This window comes from Hibiscus syriacus, unplaced genomic scaffold, assembly GCF_006381635.1.
Source record: "Hibiscus syriacus cultivar Baekdansim isolate YM2019G1 unplaced genomic scaffold, ASM638163v2 tig00111061_pilon, whole genome shotgun sequence".
In the NCBI taxonomy this organism is placed as follows: domain Eukaryota; kingdom Viridiplantae; phylum Streptophyta; class Magnoliopsida; order Malvales; family Malvaceae; genus Hibiscus; species Hibiscus syriacus.
This window is the reverse complement of record NW_024062967.1, coordinates 709583-730447: the sequence shown is the minus strand read 5'-3', so window position 1 is coordinate 730447 and position 20865 is coordinate 709583. Positions and strand designations below refer to the sequence as shown.

The following is a 20865-nucleotide window of genomic DNA, read 5'->3' as shown; positions in this document are numbered from 1 at the left end:
TGGCAGCTGGACCAGGCAGCCTCTTTTGCAAAAGTAAGCGTAACTTCTGGCATTCAGCTTCCAACTTGGCGATTTCCTTTACTCCTGCAAATGTTGTTTAGTGCCAAATCGGATGATCGACGGTTGTATTCCATCTCTTCATTTTGATCTCAAGCTCTTTCTCGAGGACGTGAAACTCATATTTCAGAAATGAATTCTCTTTCTCAGTCAGATCTAATCTATCAATCAGTGCACTAGATTCTGCTTCGGATTGAGACTTGAGCTTCTGCTGATCTTCTATCAATTTTTCTTTGACAAGCAGGGCCTTACTCAGCCTAGAGTTCTCAAGAGTCAACTCTTCGAGCCTCCTGTTTGAGTCTTTCAACTTGTCTTGTAATGCTTCCTGTGCTTTCTCAAACTTGCTTGATGTCTTCGTGACAGCATCACGGATCCTTCGCTCCTGCACATCTCAAACAAAATTCAGCTGTTTCATACATTCCTTCAATGCAGCCACTGAGTGATACAACTTTTCATTTGCCAATTTTCCATACCTCAAAGCTTCATCTAGCTCTTTCTTCAGAGTGATTGCATGATCTGCTTAAGCCATTTCTCGACCTAAACGAAAACTAGTATCTATTAGATCATAGTCAAAGCAAAGTGCACATTTCAAACAAAATGAATTGGTATTCCGATTACACAACATGACTTTTAGGGGAAGAGGAGTCAGCACAAAAGTAAGTAACCTGCATTGGCTACTTGTGCCATTTTCACATTTTTGGTTGCCAAATCATCCTTAGCATGATTATCAAGGAGAACCGAAGCAAGTTTATCATTTAGATTTTTCACTATTCTGTCTTGTCCCCTCTCTATCGTAGGCATTTGTTCCTAGTGAGCAAAAATATCGATCCTCGGGTTAATGCCTTAGATTATATCCAAGGATCACAAACATAAACATCTCAAGAAACAAGGGGAGAAAAACATGTGCAAGATATTAATTTTTTTTTATTAACCTCTTCATTGATTCGTTTCAAGGAAATGTCAACCTTGTCGGTAGCAACAATCGTCTTCTCTCGGAAGTTTTTTTCCTCCAAAGCCATGTTTTGTGGTCCATGGTTTTAGTTTCTATTTCAGAAAAAAAACAGCTATAAAATAAGCTGTTCAATGATCAAGAAGGCATCTTAAGTCAGAACAAACAATAAGAATTCTCATATATGTGTACTTCATACAGTGTTCACAAACACAGGTAGATGCAAAACAAATCAATTACTATAACAACATTAAAAGTGCTTTGTAGTCATCTCTAACAGATACATGTATTACGGGATTAAAAGAAGAGTTTATTAAATTTTTGGTCCCAAAAAGCTACATAATGCCATTAAAAGTTACCATATTTGACAACTCCAAACATGGAAACATCATTATCATGGATAAAATTAACTGACGTAATGGATAAGGATAGATAAGATAGTAGGTTGTCCAACACCAAATTGAGATCAACTTCCATTGTAGATCTCCGAGCCTCCAAATGTCAGCTCTACCAAAGCTCTACCAACCGAGCTGATGGTGATTCCATCATTATCATGGATAATCATAGACAAATCCAACTTGTAAGCAAAGAAAATACAAGCTAAAAACTTCAAAAATTTCTCACCTATGTTTATGCAGGGAATCAAGTTATTTAACAACAGCTATGGCTTAAAAATGAAACACCGAAACCACCATCCATGGTAAATGAAACATTGCCAAAGAAAAATTACTGAAGAAACTGACAGTGAAGTTATGAGAGGAGAAATTATTGTAGCTTAGAACACAAACCAGATAAAACCCAGAAACCAGGAGTGATGGCGGGATTATGATGGGTGAAAAGAAGGGAGTTTAGCACTGGATGCTATTACTAGCCACCGACAAACAACCCACCAAATTTACTCGCAACCCACCAAATTATATTATGTTTGGTTCAATTTGATTGGATGAAATGCTCATCTAACCCATCTTATTACATATTTAGCTTGTTTCGATCAAATTTTGAAACATCAATAATAACTTTATTTGGTTTTATTTGATAAAACGATTTACTGCATAATATTTAGGTATTTTTCTAGAAAAATCATTTTTTATTAAGATAAAATAATTTTAGTGACCGAAAATGTCTTGCAATATACGATTTTAATCAAATTTTTTTAAATTTATGAAAATAACCAACAAATTCGCAATGCGATCTCAAATTCGCAACACGAACTCTAATTTCGCAACACAGTTTCCAAATTCGCAACGCGAATATCCCAAATTTGCAATTCAGTTTTGAAATTCGCAACTCGAATTTCTTTTTCGCAACGCGAATTTGGAATTCGCAACACAGAAGTCAAATTCGCAAAGCGCGTTTACTTTCGCAACGCGGATTTTATTTTCGAATTCGAAACTCGAATATTAATTTCGTAACACAAATATTAATTTCGTAACACAATTATAAACAGTATATCCCGTAAATCGTAACGCATAACCTAAAACCCTAAATCGTAACTCAATCTCATCTCTATCTCTCACTCTCTACGACGACATCCGTCTCCATCTCCGACGACATCCGTCCCCATATCCGGCGACTCTCCTCCATCTCTCAGAGCCATCCTCTCACAACCATTCACGGCCACAAATGAAAAATCAACCACTGAGGGTTAGTTTTTTTAATTATTTTTATTTTGAAATTTTTGTAGTATTATTATATTTTTCATATTTAAATTGATGATAAATTTACTCGTAATTTCAATATATAGATTAACCATTTCACTGATTGCTTATTAAATTCATTCGGTTGCTGTCAATACTATTAAACTGTTTAGTCTTTAACCCTGTGAAGTTAGTATTTGTCTTTTGGTTGAAGTAATACAATTCATTCAAGTTTCAATTTGCAAAAGAATAGTAGGTTTTGAAACTTAAATTCGCAACACGAAAATGAAATTCGCAACATGAAATTCGCAACGCGATTTTAGTTTTCGCATTGCGAATTTCATTTTCAAGTTGCGATTTTCATGTTGCGAATTTAAGTTTCAAGAATAAACTACTATTCTTCTGCAAATTTAAACTTGAATGAATTGCATTACTTCAACCTAAAAACAAAGACAAATACTAACTTCACAATGTTGCGAATTTAAGTTTCAAGAATAAACTACTACTCTTCTAGAATGATGTCCTTGAACCTGCACTAAACCTATATGTTATCCTTTTAACATTGTTTATACTTACTTCTGGAATGTTATCTGATGCATTTTGTGAACTATGATAGAATAATGATTTGGGTGAATACCGGCCTAGTTCGAAACATATTTGGCTATATTTTCCTTGTTTAATATCATGTATGTTTATTGTGTAGTTTTTGGTATATTATTAGTATATCTAACTTGGTAAGTTTATTGTTTTTGTTAGGAATTTTTTTCGGCTGCATTAACTTTAAGGAATAAATTAAGCATAGCCACTACAATTGCGTCGACACTTACACCTATCCAAAGAAAATTGTTTGAGAATACTTGTTTTGGGCCATGGCTGAAAGTACAACATCCAGGTGGAGATGCTATATTGACTCATTTGTTTCTTCAGACCATGACTAACGATCCACCCGAGGGGATACAACGTGGTGATGAGGAGATATGGTTTCATTTTCCATCGGCGTATACTCGTTTTGGGTGGGAGGAGTTTTTCTTAGTCGTTGGTCTATGTTTCGAATGACACGATGAATTAGGTCAGTATACTAGTCATATCGCTCGCCCATCATGGTTATTTCGGGTTTTTCCTGAGCTGGCAAATGTGAAGGTCACTTTACACGTCGACGATTTGAGAAGATTACTTTTTAAGATGGTTTACTCGGATGGATGACCTTGATGTTGTCTGAGTATGCCTTTTGTTACTTTGTATACCGATTTTTTAGCCAAAGAGGGCAGACAAACTATTTCTCAGGATTATATTATTGGTATAGGACCTAGATGCATGGAACGTCTTTGTATTTAAATCGACAAGCCCATTTAAGTTATTATCCAAGAATTCAAACAAAGTGTTTGAACATGGTTCAACTCTCCATGACGTTGACTTCACAACACGTTTCGTTATCTTTTTTTCAGTCCATGGTATAACACGACGTTCCAATGTTCCTGTAAATTTAAATAAATAATACTTAGTAAAATATATTAAATATGATAAGTTACGAATTTAAAGAAATAATACATGCATGTTTCTTTTCTTGTAGTACCACTGTTGAATAGAGGCTCGAAAAAAACTCCATTAACATAGTAATGGGTAATTTTCGGGAATTACGACTAGAGCGTTGATTGATTTGCACTATTAGGCGACATGAAACCATATCTTGCTCCAAGTTGATGTACTCTTAACCATCTTTCAAATCCGACATCTTCTAGTGTTTGAGCACATTGAGGCAAAAACACGTCTTAAACAATTATATGCTTATTGAAATCCACTTCCCGATAAGCCTTTACAACTTTCCAGTATGTCCATTTGTGATTTTTTATACCATCAGACCTTGATTTTAGATTTCTGTACAAATGAACACCACAAAGTCCATGAAAAACATATGGAAAACACCTTCTAATAGCATTGTCAATTGAGTTTTCCCTATCGGATATGATTTTCAGATTGCTAATAGGACCTATACAATCCCTAAGATGCCCCATAAACCATGTCCATGAATCAGAGGTTTCAGATTTACCAACCCCGTAAGCTATTGTCAGTATCTCATTGTTAGCATCCATGGCTACTGTTAATAAGTTTACTCCAAGGTATCGACCTTTCAAATGTGCTCTGTCAACTATAATAACTAGGCGCATACAAGTAATAAACGAACAAATCTACAAAATAATATACACAAGAAATATAATCATTTAAATGTGAAATGCATGTAACTAACAAAAATGAGTCAACAAAATTATATTGATTTACTAACCGCAGCACCAATGGCGATGAACATCAACTCAAAACGTCCATCTCTATCTGTTTTGATATGAGTTACCGACCCAGGATTTTTCAGCTTTAAATTATGACAATAAGCCGACAGTTGGGCAAACGATGCTTCTGGCGACCCCCCTCAACAATTCCAAGGCATAACATTTGGCTCTCCAAGCTTGAGAATATGAGATACTAATCTTGAACCGTGCATTCATGTCAGTCATAATTTCATGTCTCCGATATACCCTGTCATTCAAAGACATTAACTCAGCCAGAAAACCACCCAACACCTTTTTGTTTGCCTGTCTATGGTGAGGAAAAACTTGGGTTCTTGAACATGTATGTTTATCAATAAAAGTTCTAACTTGAAACATTTCACAATCTTTTATCCTCTTTGCAATCATATGCCACGTACAGTTTTTTTCAATCCTACACTTTGTTTCGAAACGATCTTTGTTTGATTTGTTAACTTTTAGTTGATATCCATCTTCCACACATTTCGTATACAAAGCTATCTTTAAGTCTTCATTTGTATCAAAACAATCATCTTTCTTGATACGAATAACTTTTGTGTAACAATCAATTGCTATCTTTACCAACTCTTCTTCCGATATCTGAAGTAATTCTGGCAAATTCCAGTTATACTCCCGTTGCATTTTCTTCTTTTTCTTTTCTTCGGGGACTTATTCTTCTTCTTCTTCTTCTTTAGGGTTATATGAATTACAGAATGGATGTTCAACATGTTCATTCACAGCCGTAACTTCCTCCTTATTATCATCATCAACATCTTCCTCGGCAGCGGTTGTTTCATCATCAAAATTCGGGTATTAACCAATATCAAAATCATTACACGCAGGGTCTATTTCTTCTTCTGAAACATCATCAAAATCCAAGTATTGACCAAGATAAAAGTCCGGGTATTGACCAAGATCAAATTTCAAATACTGACTAGTACTCACATTTTTTTCTGTTGGCTCATCATCGTCTAACTGGTCAATACGAAAACCAAATTTTGGTGATGAAAGTTTATTGGGATTTGGATTAGGGAAAGGTTGTGGGTTTTGAGATTGTGTTTGATATTGTGTTTGGTATTGGAAATGTGGTGAAACAAAATTTTCTTGGTGATGAAATTGTGGTGGAACCATGAAATTTTGAGGTTGATAACAACATTGTACATCATGAGCACCATAAACCGAGGTTGAATAACTTAGTTGATTACTACCCGTTACTGACCCAACTTCACTACTTCTAGGTTCAACAACATACAATGTAACATCATCTTGCGAAACACTAATGTAAACAATGAATCGTTCAACATCTTCATTGTCGGTTAACAAATAAACTTTACATTTTCTCCGATAAGATAACTTAAATCCACTTAGAGGTTCTAAATTCAATTTCTTTGAAACATGTAACATTAGAGTTTCATAAGTTAACTTTTTTAATGTCAGTTTTAGTTGAAGATTCATGGGTAAAGGCATAGTAAAAACCATTAACATTCTCTCATGACCCTCTATAATACAAATATATCCAAACATGATCAATATTAGATGATTTCATTCTACAAATTGTAAATTAATTTACTAAATAAATGAGCTATAAACTAGATATCATCACTAACTTAGAGAAAAACATACCTTTATTAAGTTGATAGTTGATAATTTGGGAGAGAAATCATTGAAAAATTATATAGAAATAAAATTATGTAAAAAAAATTAGAGACGGGGAATGATGGCGTTGGATATAGGAACGGATGTCGTCGGAGAGAGTGAGAGATGGAGATGAATGAGTTGCGATTTAGGGATTTACGTTATGAGTTGCTGCTGCTGCGTAGTTTATATACCCAAAACATTTGTGTTGCGAAAATAAAAGTTGTTGCGAAAATAAATTCGTATTGCGAATTCGAAAATCGAGTTGCGAAAAACAAAATTCGTGTGCTAATTAGAAAATCTTGTTGCGAAAAGGAAACTTGTGTTACGAATTTAAAATCACATTGCTAAAAGAAATTCGCGTCGCGAATTCAGAAATCGAGTTGTGAATACCAAATTCGCAACACGAATTTGGAAACTGCGTTGTGAAATTGGGTTCGCGTTGCGCAAAAGAAATTCGAGTTGCGAATTTCAAAATTGAGTTGCGAAATTGGAGTTCGTGTTGCGATTTTGAGATCGCGTTGCGAATTGTTGGTTATTTTCACAATCCAAAAAATAATTGGTTAAAATCGTATATTATAAGGCATTTTCGGTCACTGAAGTTATTTTTCTTTTTATATATATATATGTGTGTGTTAGACACCCTTTGAGAAATATTACGGATTTAACACCCTTTGCAAAAAGTGTGGCCCATGCATCGCGCCTTACACTGATGTGACGCAACGTGAGGTAAGGCGCGACCCATGCACTGCGCCTTACGCTGATGGATGCCACGTGAGGTAAGGCGTGGCCCATGCACTGCACCTTACGTTGATGTGGTGCACGTGGGGTAAGGCGCGGTGCATCAGCCACGCCTTTGCTATTAATCTAGAGCATTCACACTCCCATCCGCCGTTCACACTCTTCCTCTCATCCTATAATACCCCCCTCAACCATTTTCATCACACCAAATCTTATCAAATCCTCTCAAAACCTCTTAAATCTTCTCAAATATATAAAAACCAAACCCCAGTCAAATTTGTTTTAGAAGGTAATATTATATTTTATTATATTTATTTTTTTAGTATTTATTTAATTATTTAAATTTTTTTAGTATTTATTTAATTTATTTTGTAGTTATAAATGGAAGGATTTCTGCTTCGTTGGATGAAAATCATATATCAAGACATTTTGCTAATACTGTAGCATTTTTAAATTTTAATTTAATTTAAATTATTAGTAATAATTTATTTATTTAATTTTTATTATTAGTTAATAAATTAATTTTCGTATTATTATATTTTAGGAGAACGACGTATATTTAGATCCTTTTATCGCAACCTTAAGTTAACGATACCAACATGTGTCTGGTCGTATTTAGTCGATGTTAGATTCGGTTACATAGTTAGATTGAAGGCCACTGTAGGATATAACCAAAATTGATTTCTGCATTACTCCAAGCGGTAGAGACCGGAGACACACACATTCCATCTTCTGTGCGGAGAGCACTATTACACTGGAGGATGTTTCCATGCACTTGGGGGCTTTCGGTGGATGGAGATGTGCTTTCAGGGGTGGCGTACGGTAACTGGAATTCTTTGTGTCAAGAATATCTAGCGATGTCCTGCCAAATTTTAACGGTGGTCGGATTCCGTTAAATTGGTTAGATGCAAATTTCCAGAATTTGAGTGAGGACGCCTCAGAGGATCATTAAAAAGTATGCCGGGCATGCATACTACAGTTGATAGGAGGGTTGCTTATGCCAGACAAATCGCGCAACCAAGTTGATGGATAATTTAACTTTGAATAGTTCTTTTTTTGTCGTTTTCTTGTATTGTTTTTTTAATAATCAATGGTTATCAAATGACATTAACTTTAAGTAAATGTGAATAAATTACAAGAACTATTCTTTTGATAACACAACTACATCAGTTCCTCATCAATGGTTACTTGATGATAAGAGAAGTGGATATGATTTTCTATTATTTCCTGGGTTTCTATAATGCCCACATCTTCTGTTTTGTCTAGATGTTTCTTGAATACATGTATCACAATGAATTTGAGTGGCTTTTGGACAACCACGATCCCTCAATAAAGTCAGATCTGGTACAATCATAATCCAATTCTAAACCTCATTAGGTCTTTATCATTACCTATGGGGGAACTCAAATTCATTATATGGGATCCACAAAACGATTAGTCCTTGACGGGTATGCGAGCATATGCTATCACATGAGAGCATGTATACTTCAGAGCTTGAAAAAACCCACAATCACACCATCTCCCATAGATTTACTTTTAACGAGTTTAGCTTTAATCTCTTGAAGAGGTCGCGACACATCTCTGTGACACGAAACAATCATGCGTTAGAGAAGCTTGTTACAGACATTCCATTTGATGCATCAATTTTTTTTTGTAGATCTGTAACTAATCTAGGGTAATAGACTGACCGCTTTGCATCAATGTTTGAGCTTGTCCCCCGAGCTTCGCAAAAAGCGCCCCTAAACGAAAATATGTCATTTTTACCAAAGCCATTACAGTAGTGACGTGCCTCCTTTAAGATCGAATTGATTGCCTCAGCCAAGTTGGTCGTCATGTGTCCATATTGATATCCACCATCATATATATTTGTCCACATTTCTTTATTGATGAGGTTGATGTAATCGTATCCTTCCTCGTTCTTCGCTCGTAAATCTTGAAACATGAATTCAAATGTTTGAGGTAGTAGTTCACAACCTAAGCATAAAATGTAGAACTTACTAACTTTGTTTCTATAAAAATAAAATGATTGAAAAAAAACTACAACAGTTTCACTTACCCATGCACACAAAATTGACGCTCATCATTCTTCTTGAACTTTCCATAGTATTCGCATCAATGTGTCGGATACAGACCCATGCACCGCGCCTATTGGCTCGTGTGTCAGCCGACAGAAAGGCGCGATCATGGGCCGTGCCTTCTGCAAAGATGTTGCCATAATATTTTTTCAAGGGTGTCTGACACGTAATATTTAATAAAAAAGTGATTTTTTTTGAAAAATAGCCTAATATTTATACATTACTTTTACCATCTTAAATATAAAATAAAATTTGATTCAGTTAATTACTATTTTAAAACTCAAATTATAAACTTTTCAAACGCTCATACTCGGATCAGTTCTACAAATTTTGAGGTTGGCGGCAATCCACGCGCGACAATAGGGGCGTGGCTCTGGCTCATTGTGGAAGTTGAGCAAATGTTGAGTAAGATTTTATATTTATTTATTTTAACATTTTACTCTATTGAATATATTATTTATATAATATAATAAATGTTAAATTAACTCGTACATTCCTAGAGTGATACGTAATGAAGTAAAACATCGTATAAAAACACAAGTAAAATATTTAAATAACTTTTATAAAATTATATATTTTTCTTGATTAGTTTTGATAAATACAAGACAATCTATTTTAAGACAGTCGTTTAATATAACACTTTTGGTGTTGAATTCAAACCGAAATAATTATAAATTTTTACCACTGAAATCACTTTATTTATATTTTATGCTATAAAATTAGATTTGAACAACACAAAACTGTCTTTTTAAATTATGCGTAGCATAAATATCAATTTCAATAAAGTAATAATTCGAAAGATATTATACTTTTCAAATGTATTTTTAAAGACATTAAATTCTACAATCATCTTTCTCTTTATTATATTTCATTTTATTCGAAAATAATTTTTAACCCTCCATATAAATTATTTTTCAATTATTATCCATTGATTTACTTAATATTTTTATTTTATAAAAAATATTTTAACTAATTAAATGATATAAAAATTAATTTGACAATAATCAAAATTATCTCAAATTTTAAATTTAAAATAATATTTTCTTAAATGCTGATACCTTATTTCGAACCATTATCCATTTCAAATTAAAAGTTATTTCAAACCATTATCCAATAATTTTACCTGAAAAGGATTTTTGTTTACCTTTTCATCTATAATCGTTTAGTAAATATATTTAACATAAAACATTTTCTTAAATGAATAAAGTTTAAGTATTTTATTTAAAAATATAAAATTATATTTAGTGTTAAAAAGTTTTTGTTTCCCCAACTTATTAATATCTAATCCGAGTTGCTGACATATCCCGCAATAGAATCTTTACTCATTTCAAACTCAATTCATTGTCGATCATCAACAAAAAGAAAAAAAAGAGAGGAAAAATTGTAAAATTAAATTTGCAATATCCCAATTCCACGAGACTCAACAGACTGCTTTCCTCGTTCCTCAAAGGCTCAAACTCAAACCCTATGGAGATCGCTCCAGCGGCTCCTCCTCCGCCGGGCTTTGAAAGCCCCAGTTCCTCCACAGATTCCGTTGTAGAAGGCAGCGTGAAACCGTCTCCATCTACTTCGTCCACATCGTCAGAGAATGAAGAAAAAGAGACGTCATCGATGTCGTTCGGGGCAGCGGCGGCGGCGGCTAAGTACGGCGGGGAGATGGAGGAGGAGGAAGAGGGCGACGTTTGCAGGATCTGCCGGAACCCGGGCGATGCTGAATCCGCTTCGATACCCTTGCGCGTGTAGCGGCAGTATCAAATTTGTTCACCTGGATTGCCTTCTTCAATGGCTGAATCACAGCAATGCTCACCAATGCGAGGTTAGGTTCTTTTTTGTAATCATTTTTGGTATATGTGATAGGTTTTTCGGAAATATTTTAATTCCAGTTAGGGTTTTTGTTTTTCATTATTAAATTTCATGATTTGGTATTGATTTAGGTATGATTATAACGATTGACAAAGGTGATTAATAAACGAAGACAATTTTTGGCTTCATTTTAATTCCTTTACGAAGAATGTCAATTGAAGTAACAAATCTTGATAGCTTTCCATTTTGGAGTTATAGGAATTTGATGAACATTTTGTTTCTTTTCATTATTTTGCAATGATGCTCATGGTTTAGACACAACAATTCTAAATTTGATTAGCACATTGTCAAAGGCATTAACTTAATTATGTTTCAGATTAGCCTTGAACTTTAGGTTATAAACGCTAAAAAGTCATGCACAAGACACAAGTGTTGTTTCCACTTTCCTCATTAGTACCACGTTATGAATGGCATTTATAGCTTTTAGAGAAGTTGCTAATCGGAAATGTTCCGTTTTCATGTGTGAGCACGGCTTCTCATGAATTCTTATTTTTGCATGTCATTTCATGATACTTCTGTGTGCGTGTCAGTTCTCTTTATCTACCTTCTTCTGACTATGTTTTTCTATTTATGTCTCTGCCTCTCTCCCTCTCCTCTCCCTGTTTTTAAACTTATGTTTGAAAAGGTTCTACATATGGCTCTTTCTCTCTGTTTGTCTCTAGAAGGTAGAGTTGTCATGTGAGTTTAATGCTTTAACTATTCTCGACTTTATTTGCAGTTTGCAAGCATGCATTTCTTTCTCTCCAGTGTATGCTGAGAATGCTCCAGCAAGGCTTCCTTTTCAGGAGTTTGTTGTTGGGATGGCAATGAAAGCTGTCTGCAGTTCTTTTTGCGCCTTAGTTTGTACTTTCATTTTGGCTCCTCATTATACCTTTCATTACCTTTGGATATGGCGCTTGGCTTTTTAAGGAGTTTTAGTGAAGCTCAGATATTATTCCTAAGCCACATTTCAACCACAATCATTCTAACTGATGCTTGCATGGGTTCCTACTTTGCTAGCATTGTGTTTATTTTTCTTGGAGCCACTTCTTTGAGGGATTATTTCGGCATTTGCGAGAGCTTGGTGGAGATGCTGAGAGAGAAGATGAAGTGGATAGGAATGGTGCTCGTGCTGCTAGGCGACCCCTGGAACAAGCTAATAGGAATTTAGCCGGTGATGGTAATGGTGAAGATGATGGTGGAGCACAAGGTATTGGTGGAGCTGGCCAAATGATCAGAAGGAACGCTGAAAATGTGGCTGCTCGTTGGGAAATGCAGGCAGCTCGTCTTGAAGCTCACGTTGAACAGATGTTTGATGGCCTGGATGATGTTGATGGTGCTGAGGATGTACCTTTGATGACTTGTTGGCATGCAGGGTCCTGTTTCCATTTGGTTGAGAATGCATTCACGGTAAGTTTCTTTGGTTGTTTTACTTTTTATTATCTAAAAACGATCCTTTAACTTTTATTGGCATTCTCTCACTAGTTTGACTTGACTTGTTGTTGGGGATTTCTTGGGAACCTTTAGGTGCTGAGACTAGCTTATCGCTCTATCATCCAAAAAACAAAGGAATCTTTGTGAGTTTGCATTTTTGTGAATCTGTTGAGTGGCTTGGTTCTTGCTAAGTAGAAATTTGATAAGATTTATAGTTTAGGACTTCATTGAGTGAACAAACATGATTAATTTTTCAGCACTTTTCTTGATCAGATGCCTGATGGTTGTTTCTTTGCTATATTATTAATGGTAGAAACTGTCATGAGTAGTAGAGATATAGAAACAGTCGGAGAAGGCGGGGGAGAATTGGGGGAATTGAAAGTAGGGTTAGGGATTTCAATTGAAAATTAGGGTAATTGGGAATACAAAATTAGAAGGGCTTAGTCACTTACCTGATGGACCAAATCAGGGGAAGGAGTCATGCCAGTAGCACCTGCAGGAGAAAGAATTTTGTTAGACAGCTGTACTACCAGCTGGTAAATTGGTTAGAATTGGTACAATGTTAACAAATAAAACGTGTATTGAACCAAGAGGAAATCATCTGAAAATTGAATGAAATTATTCTCTTCTTCAAGCTCTCTTTCTTCTCTAAATCTTCTCTTAATCTCTATTCTATTTCTTCGATTCTTGTTCTTCTCCGATTCTCTTGGGTCATAACAAATTGGTATCCAGAGCCACAACTCCTGGCAAAGCAATGCCTGAATCCTCTGCTCTTTCTGCAATTCAAAACCAGATTGACGAATTATCAAAGGTGGTGAAGCAAGATCAGTACTTGGAGACAAGGATTGCAAAGAATAAGGGTTATTTCGAGCAGATTCTAAGGGTCTTGACAAGAAAGACGGTGGAGCAAGACCAAAACAGCCCTGAAACGGAGTCGTTTCCTGTGGCAATCGAAGACACAAATGATGGGTGTCAAGTGTTTGATAAAATGCCATCCATCACTAGTACCCAACACTTGGAAATTGGTTCCGACCGTGAGTGGTCTGAAGAACAAAAGCTGGAATGGATAATATCTGAACCAAGTGGAAAACGTCCGTTGTTTGGTTTTGATCTTCCTTTAACAGAAGAAAATGGTTCTGTTTTGGATATAATCAGTATCTTGGTAGAGTTTCCGGCAAATAACTTTGGAGCATATGCCATTTCAATTGCAACTGTCCCTTCTGATGTTCTTGCTATTAAGTTCTTGTAGCGTGAATGCCATGAGAAGCAACCATTAAGAGTTGTTCCACGGTTTGAGAAGCCAGGTTTGCCTACATCAGTTCAAATTGCCACTTTTACGCCCTTCATAGTTGATTTTTCTGTGGGTAACTCAAATAATTTCAACTATCTAGTTCCATCCGCGTTTAGAGAAATTTGTTCTAAGATGTTTAGGGATGTTAATGAACATGATGAAATTTTTGATCCTTATTTGTTTATCTTTTGTTGATGGGAAGGAGTATAATTTATTTAGCTAAGAATTGGTGTGAATCAAAGGTTGCACCTTATGCTTTCTACTCTATTGAAGTTGGGTATATGGAGCAATCTCAGTGTTTATGATATGGACAACATCGACCTACCTTTTTGTAGTCCACAACAGATTTGCTACTATGTTCTTGGATTAATCTATAGCAACTGGACTCCTGTTCCTCGAGCTATGAAAGATTACATAGCAACATCAAAGCTTAATGGCTATCAAAGTCTTTATACACCAGTAATTCTATTTTGTATGAAAGCTTGTTTTGCCTAGAATTTTTTTTGATAGAAGTTGGAGGTCTCATTAAAAACTCCCTTCGTATTCTTCCACATACTTAGAAGTATGTGAAGGACAAGGAAGGGAGAAAAGAGTGCCTCATATTTATTAAATATAATACTAAGTACATGAGGTAACACCAAACCCACATGCGGGAATAAACACCAATACAACCCATATCACCTAGAAATCTTACATCGTCAACCAAAAAGCCCCTAAATCACCTCAAGATGTAAGATAACATAACAAAAAAACCAACAATTACAACCACAAACTTAAAAACGCCTCTGAATACAGCAGCCGAACAATCACAACCCAATTGGAGGATCAAGTTCTAAAGAAATATCGCAATCTTCAGGAACTTTCATATTAGAATTGACGAGATGGATTTGATAGATGAAAGAAGGATTGCTGCTCATTATAGTGGGAGAGTCTTTGTTACTGGTCTACTTGAGGTATCATCTTTAATTACCTATTCTGGAAATCTGAGGCCTCCTTTGGAGTTAGTTGATGGGGATCCGGGTACATTATCTGTAACCATTTGGAGTGGTTTTCTTAACGTTATAATTCTTGATTCTCTTCATCTCACTTTGATGGCGACATTTAATGCGGATGAAGGTGGTAAGCTAAGAATCTCTAGTGCCATTATACTGAAGCTTGGTAGGAACATGATCACCTATCTTTTAGCACCACATAAATTTAGTGCTTATGTCTTAAGGTTAATTACAATTTCGAAAGAAGAACTAAAGCAACATGAAAAAGGAACAAAGATTGATGGCTTTGAGCCTAAGTATGATCTTCACAAGAATTTATCTTGGAACAGTGTTTTTTTCACAAGTTCAAGAGTTTGGGATTTTGAAGAATTGTTTGGGAATGTTGAAGTTGATAAACCTGCTGCTAACAGTCCAACATCAGATGCAATTTATGTTTTCGGACAAAGGCATAAGGCCCCTACAAAGATTGAGCAATGTCCTTTTGATGTCAAACATTTGTTCCATGAATCAATAGAACCAAAAAAGAAGAATTTTGTGACAATTGATTCCACTGAATACGATAAAAGCAATGTTGATACAAAGTGTGGGATAAAAATTATCCAAATTCCTAGTGGTCTTACTGGAAATGTGGCATCTTGTGCCAAAATGACTATATATTTCGTATTAGACCTTCTTAGGAAACAAAATGCGATGCAAATATTTGTAAAGTAGAAAGTGTTTGATCCTTGGGGACAAGGATCATCTGAAGGAAGGGGGAATGTCATAAAAGGAGGGGAAGCCAACACTAAAGGCAACAAAGATCAAGTAGAAGTCGAAGAGCATGTTGAGATTAGATTCCCTGGTACAATTCTAACTAGTTGCACATATGAAGGTTGCAGCTCGGAAGTGGCTACCAATAGCATGAAAATATTATGGGAATTTAAAATAACAGTGTTTATTGCTGCAACCGTGAGTAAGGAAAATGGTAGACAGTCTATTGTTCAATCAGTACAGAAAATGCTAGACACTAGAGAAAGCAAGAATCAGGTACTAAAACAACAACTTCAGAAGACTCAAGGAAGGATGAAGCTTTATGCGAATACAAAATGGACAGACAAAGATCTAAAGGTCGGGGACATAATTTACCTGAAGTTCCAGTCTTACCATCAAACCTCACACTTGCTCTTCGAAAGGGATTAAAGCTGGCAGCGAGGTTCTATGATCCCTACACCGTTTTACAATGCATGGGGTTAGTAGCGTATAAATTATTACCAGAGTCCTCGAGGGTGCAACCTGTAACTCATACCAGTTTGTCGAAGAAAAAATTAGGAGATCAAAGCGTTATCTCATTGGATCCTCATCCTTCCCAGTTTGGACAGGAAGGAAAGTTGAAGGTCCACCCGACTATGGTGCTCGACAAACATATGGAGAAGAAGCACAATCATGTGCAATGGACGAACTTAAGGCTGGAAAACGTCGCTAGGGTAAACTATATTGTGCCTAAAGCACAATTCCTAGTTTTTGATCCTTGGGGACAAGGATCCTTTCATGGAGGGGGTATTGTCATGAGTAGTAGAATTATAGAAACAGTCGGAGAAGGCGGGGGAGAATTGGGGGAATTGAAAGTAGGGTTAGGGATTTCAATTGAGAAAATTAGGGTAATTGGGAATACAAAATTAGAAGGGCTTAGTCACTTACCTGATGGACCAAATCAGGGGAAGGAGTCATGCCAGCAGCACCTGCTGGAGAAAGAATTTTGTTAGACAGCTGTATTACCAGCTGGTAAATTGGTTAGAATTGGTACAATGTTAACAAATAAAACGTGTATTGATCCAAGAGGAAATCATCAGAAAATTGAATGAAATTATTCTCTTCTTCAAGCTCTCTTTCTTCTTTTAATCACTATTTCTATTTCTTCGATTATCGTTCTTCTCCGATTCTATTGGGTCATAACAGAAACTTTATCCTGAATCTAATTTTTTTTATAGAGTGCCATTATTGCCTCTTTTTTCATTCCTTAAAATGTTTCCTCTTCCAATATACCAACACTAGAGGCCATTGTATGCTTTTCTAGTTTATGCATTATTTGGGCTGTTAACAATAATCTTATATTCCATTCTTATTCCTTTAGATGGTGCTACTTTGAATTGAATGACATCAACTAGGAACTCTCAATCTCCACTATGAGTAGAATTTATTTATTTATTTATACATGCATTGTATTTTATCTTTATTTTTAATTTTCTGACTGTCGGAAGTCTTCCACAGAAGCTGCTCTCAACCTGGCGTTAGGGGCAGCCTACTACCCTACCTTCCCCTTACCCCATTGCATATGGGAATAGGGTTTTGTTGTTGTTGTTGTTGTTGTTGTCTCTATGCTAATACTATGTTCAGCATGACATTCTTTCATGACTTGATTTTCCATTCCTGCAGGTTCTAGCGAGCAATATGATTTTCCTTGGTGTAGTAATTTTTGTGCCTTTCTCTATAGGCCGCATTATTCTCTATTACTTATCTTGGCTTTTCTCCTCTGCAAGTGGTCCGGTGCTATCAGTAGTGATGCCACTGACAGATACTGCCCTTTCCTTGGCAAACATCACATTGAAGAACACATTAACTGTTGTTACAAATTTGACATCTGTAGGCCAAGGCCAGGTTGTAGAAATGTTGAAAGCAAACTCTACTGGAGTCGCTGAAGTTTCAAGCAACACAAGTGCACCATTTTCAGCAGATCTCTTGAAAGGAGTAACTATTGGATCATCAAGGCTTTCTGATGTTACAACTCTTTCTATTGGGTACATGTTTATATTCTCCTTAGTCTTCTTCTATCTAGGTATTGTCACTTTGATTAGGTACACTAGGGGTGAGCCTTTGACAATGGGGAGATTCTATGGGATTGCCTCAATAGCCGATACAATACAATCCCTCTTCAGGCAGTTCTTGGCGGCAATGAGGCATTTGATGACAATGATTAAGGTTGCTTTCCTGCTTGTAATTGAGCTTGGGGTGTTCCCTTTGATGTGTGGATGGTGGCTAGATGTATGTACAATGAGGATGTTTGGAAAATCAATGTCTCAAAGAGTTCAGTTCTTCTCAGTCTCACCTTTAGCAAGCTCATTGATTCATTGGGTTGTAGGAATTGTATACATGCTACAAATAAGCATCTTTGTCAGCCTTCTTCGAGGGGTAATGTTCTTTTCCATCCTATGTTATTAAGCGTTAATTTGGAACCTGTTATCATATTGTAGGATGAGTTGATACTATCATATTTGTTACGGCTCAGGTTTTACGCAATGGGGTTCTATACTTCCTTCGAGACCCAGCTGATCCAAACTACAATCCCTTCCGTGATTTAATTGATGATCCTGTACACAAGCACGCTCGGAGGGTCATGTTATCAGTTGCAGTTTATGGGAGTTTGATTGTGATGCTGGTATTTTTGCCTGTCAAGCTTGCTATGAGGATGGCACCCTCTATTTTCCCACTCGATATATCGTAAGATTGGTTCATACTGTTTCTTATTGCTTCACTTGTTTATACTTATTGTTAGCTCACAATTAAATGATCTGTTTATTGCAGGGTTTCAGACCCATTTACCGAGATTCCGGCTGACATGCTTCTCTTTCAAATATGCATTCCTTTTGCCGTTGAGCATTTTAAATTGCGGATGACGATCAAGTCTCTTCTGCGCCATTGGTTTACTGCAGTTGGCTGGGCATTAGGCTTAACTGACTTCTTACTTCCCAGACCAGAGGAGAATGGTGCCCAGGAAAACACCAATGTGGAACCGGGACATCAGGATAGACTACAGATTGTGCAACTAGGTGGACAGGAACAGGCCATGGTTGCATTTGCAGCTCCTGATTATCCAAATAGAGGTCTCGCATCAGGGAACACTAATGCTGTGGAGGAGTTTGATGGAGATGAACAAACCGATTCAGAGTAAGTTATATGGTGCTTTTGATTGATTATATTACTTGACGCGTCTGGTATAATTGTTGTTCATATTTCGTTTTTCTTCATTTTGTTTGATTGTTTGTATACTTGCTTGCACTGCTGCTCTAAGATTCTACATTTGTAATCAGAATTTTTATAGGTTTTACTTATAATATTAACATTAAAAAGATCATCGAATTTGCACTTGCAAGTTATTTTTACTTTGTTTAGATTTTAACCACTTATGTTTTGATGCATTACAACAATATGAAGTTTTACCATTTTCTGGGATGAGGATTCAAATTATTCTTTTATATCTGATTCATCCAAATGGAGTTTTTTCAAAGTAGTTACATGTTAGTATTGAATCCTGAAATGAAGATGGGATAGTCTGGGCCTGTCAATCTACAAATTTTTATCTGTTAGTTCTTTTTTCATTTAGGATGGGGGATTATGGTTAATGGGTGCTGCTTTTTCCCTCTTCATCTTCTCTTGCTACATTTTGTTAGTCTAATATCTTTGTTTGTAGTTGGCTCTCTAATTTTTATCGATGAATTCTTTAGCAAGTACAGTTTTGTTCTTCGCATTGTCCTGTTGCTGGTCATCGCTTGGATCACTTTGCTTGTATTCAACTCTGCTTTGGTAGTAGTACCGATATCACTTGGCCGTACCCTATTCAATGCGATTCCTCTTCTCCCAATAACTCACGGCATTAAGTGCAATGGTAATGGAATTTGATTCTTATCCCTCCCCTCCCCACATAAAGTTATCTAATTATAATTTTAGTGCTAACTGGTTATTGTTTTGTTTTTCATTGTAGACCTTTATGCTTTTGTCATCGGAAGCTATTTCAATTGGACAGTCTTGGCTGGGGCTATATACTCCATCAAGCCCATAAGAACAAAGAGGGCTTCAGTTCTGTTAGGCCAAATCTGGAAGTGGGGTGTCATTGTCATCAAGAGCTCCTTGCTATTATCAATATGGGTATGTGATTGGGTTTCTACTTGTTTCCAAGTTCCCGATATCTAACTAATATCTTCATTGGTGCTGTAATGTCCAGATTTTTGTCATTCCTGTTCTTATTGGCCTGCTTTTTGATCTTTTGGTGATTGTGCCAATGCGGGTGCCTGTGGACGAGAGTCCGGTTTTCCTCCTTTATCAAGATTGGGCGTTGGGTCTCATTTTTCTTAAGATATGGACTAGAATTGTAAGTGTCGAACCACAATTGACTATTTAATACTACGAGGATGTTATTCCCTGACACGGCCAGAACTTGATTTCTTATATCCACAGGTTATGCTGGATCATATGATGCCGTTGGTAGATGAAAGCTGGCGAGTAAAATTCGAAAGGGTGAGAGAAGATGGCTTCTCCAGACTGCAGGGCCTTTGGGTGTTGCGGGAGATTGTGTTTCCTATCATAATGAAGTTGCTGACTGCATTGTTTTTACCTTACATAGTAGCCCGAGGGGTGTTTCCCGTGCTTGGATATCCATTAGTGGTTAACTCGGCTGTCTACCGCTTTGCATGGCCGGGATGCCTTTGCCTTAGCTTCTTGTGCTTTTGTGCTAAGAGATTTCATGTCTGGTTCACTAACCTCCACAACTCTATAAGGGACGACAGATACCTCATCGGTCGTCGACTTCATAACATAGGGGAAGAATTGGAACAAAAGCAAAGTGAGACAGGAGCGTCATCTGAAACACCACAGGGCAATGGAATAACCCAGCAGCCCGATCACGATGCTGATGTTGGGTTGAGATTGAGGCGTGTTAATTAAAACGAAGCCTTCATGCTCATATAATTGGCAAGATGGTAAACTCTGTTAGGTAGTTTGTATGAAACGTATCCAACAATGGAGATAACAGTTTGACTTGACAATTAGGGATTTGTCCTAATATTTCAGTTGCTTAGAAAGTAAACAAATTACCAGTTATTTTTACTTGAACTCAGATTTGTGATTGAACAACCACAAAGCAAATGTAAACAAGAACGGATTTA

The 20865-nt window shown here is 36.3% G+C and overlaps 1 pseudogene; it reads left to right on the top strand.

The window, feature by feature from the left end:
* The first annotated feature begins 10794 nt into the window (after positions 1 to 10794).
* Positions 10795 to 20772, top strand: LOC120151602 (annotated as a pseudogene).
* The last annotated feature ends 93 nt before the right edge of the window (positions 20773 to 20865 follow it).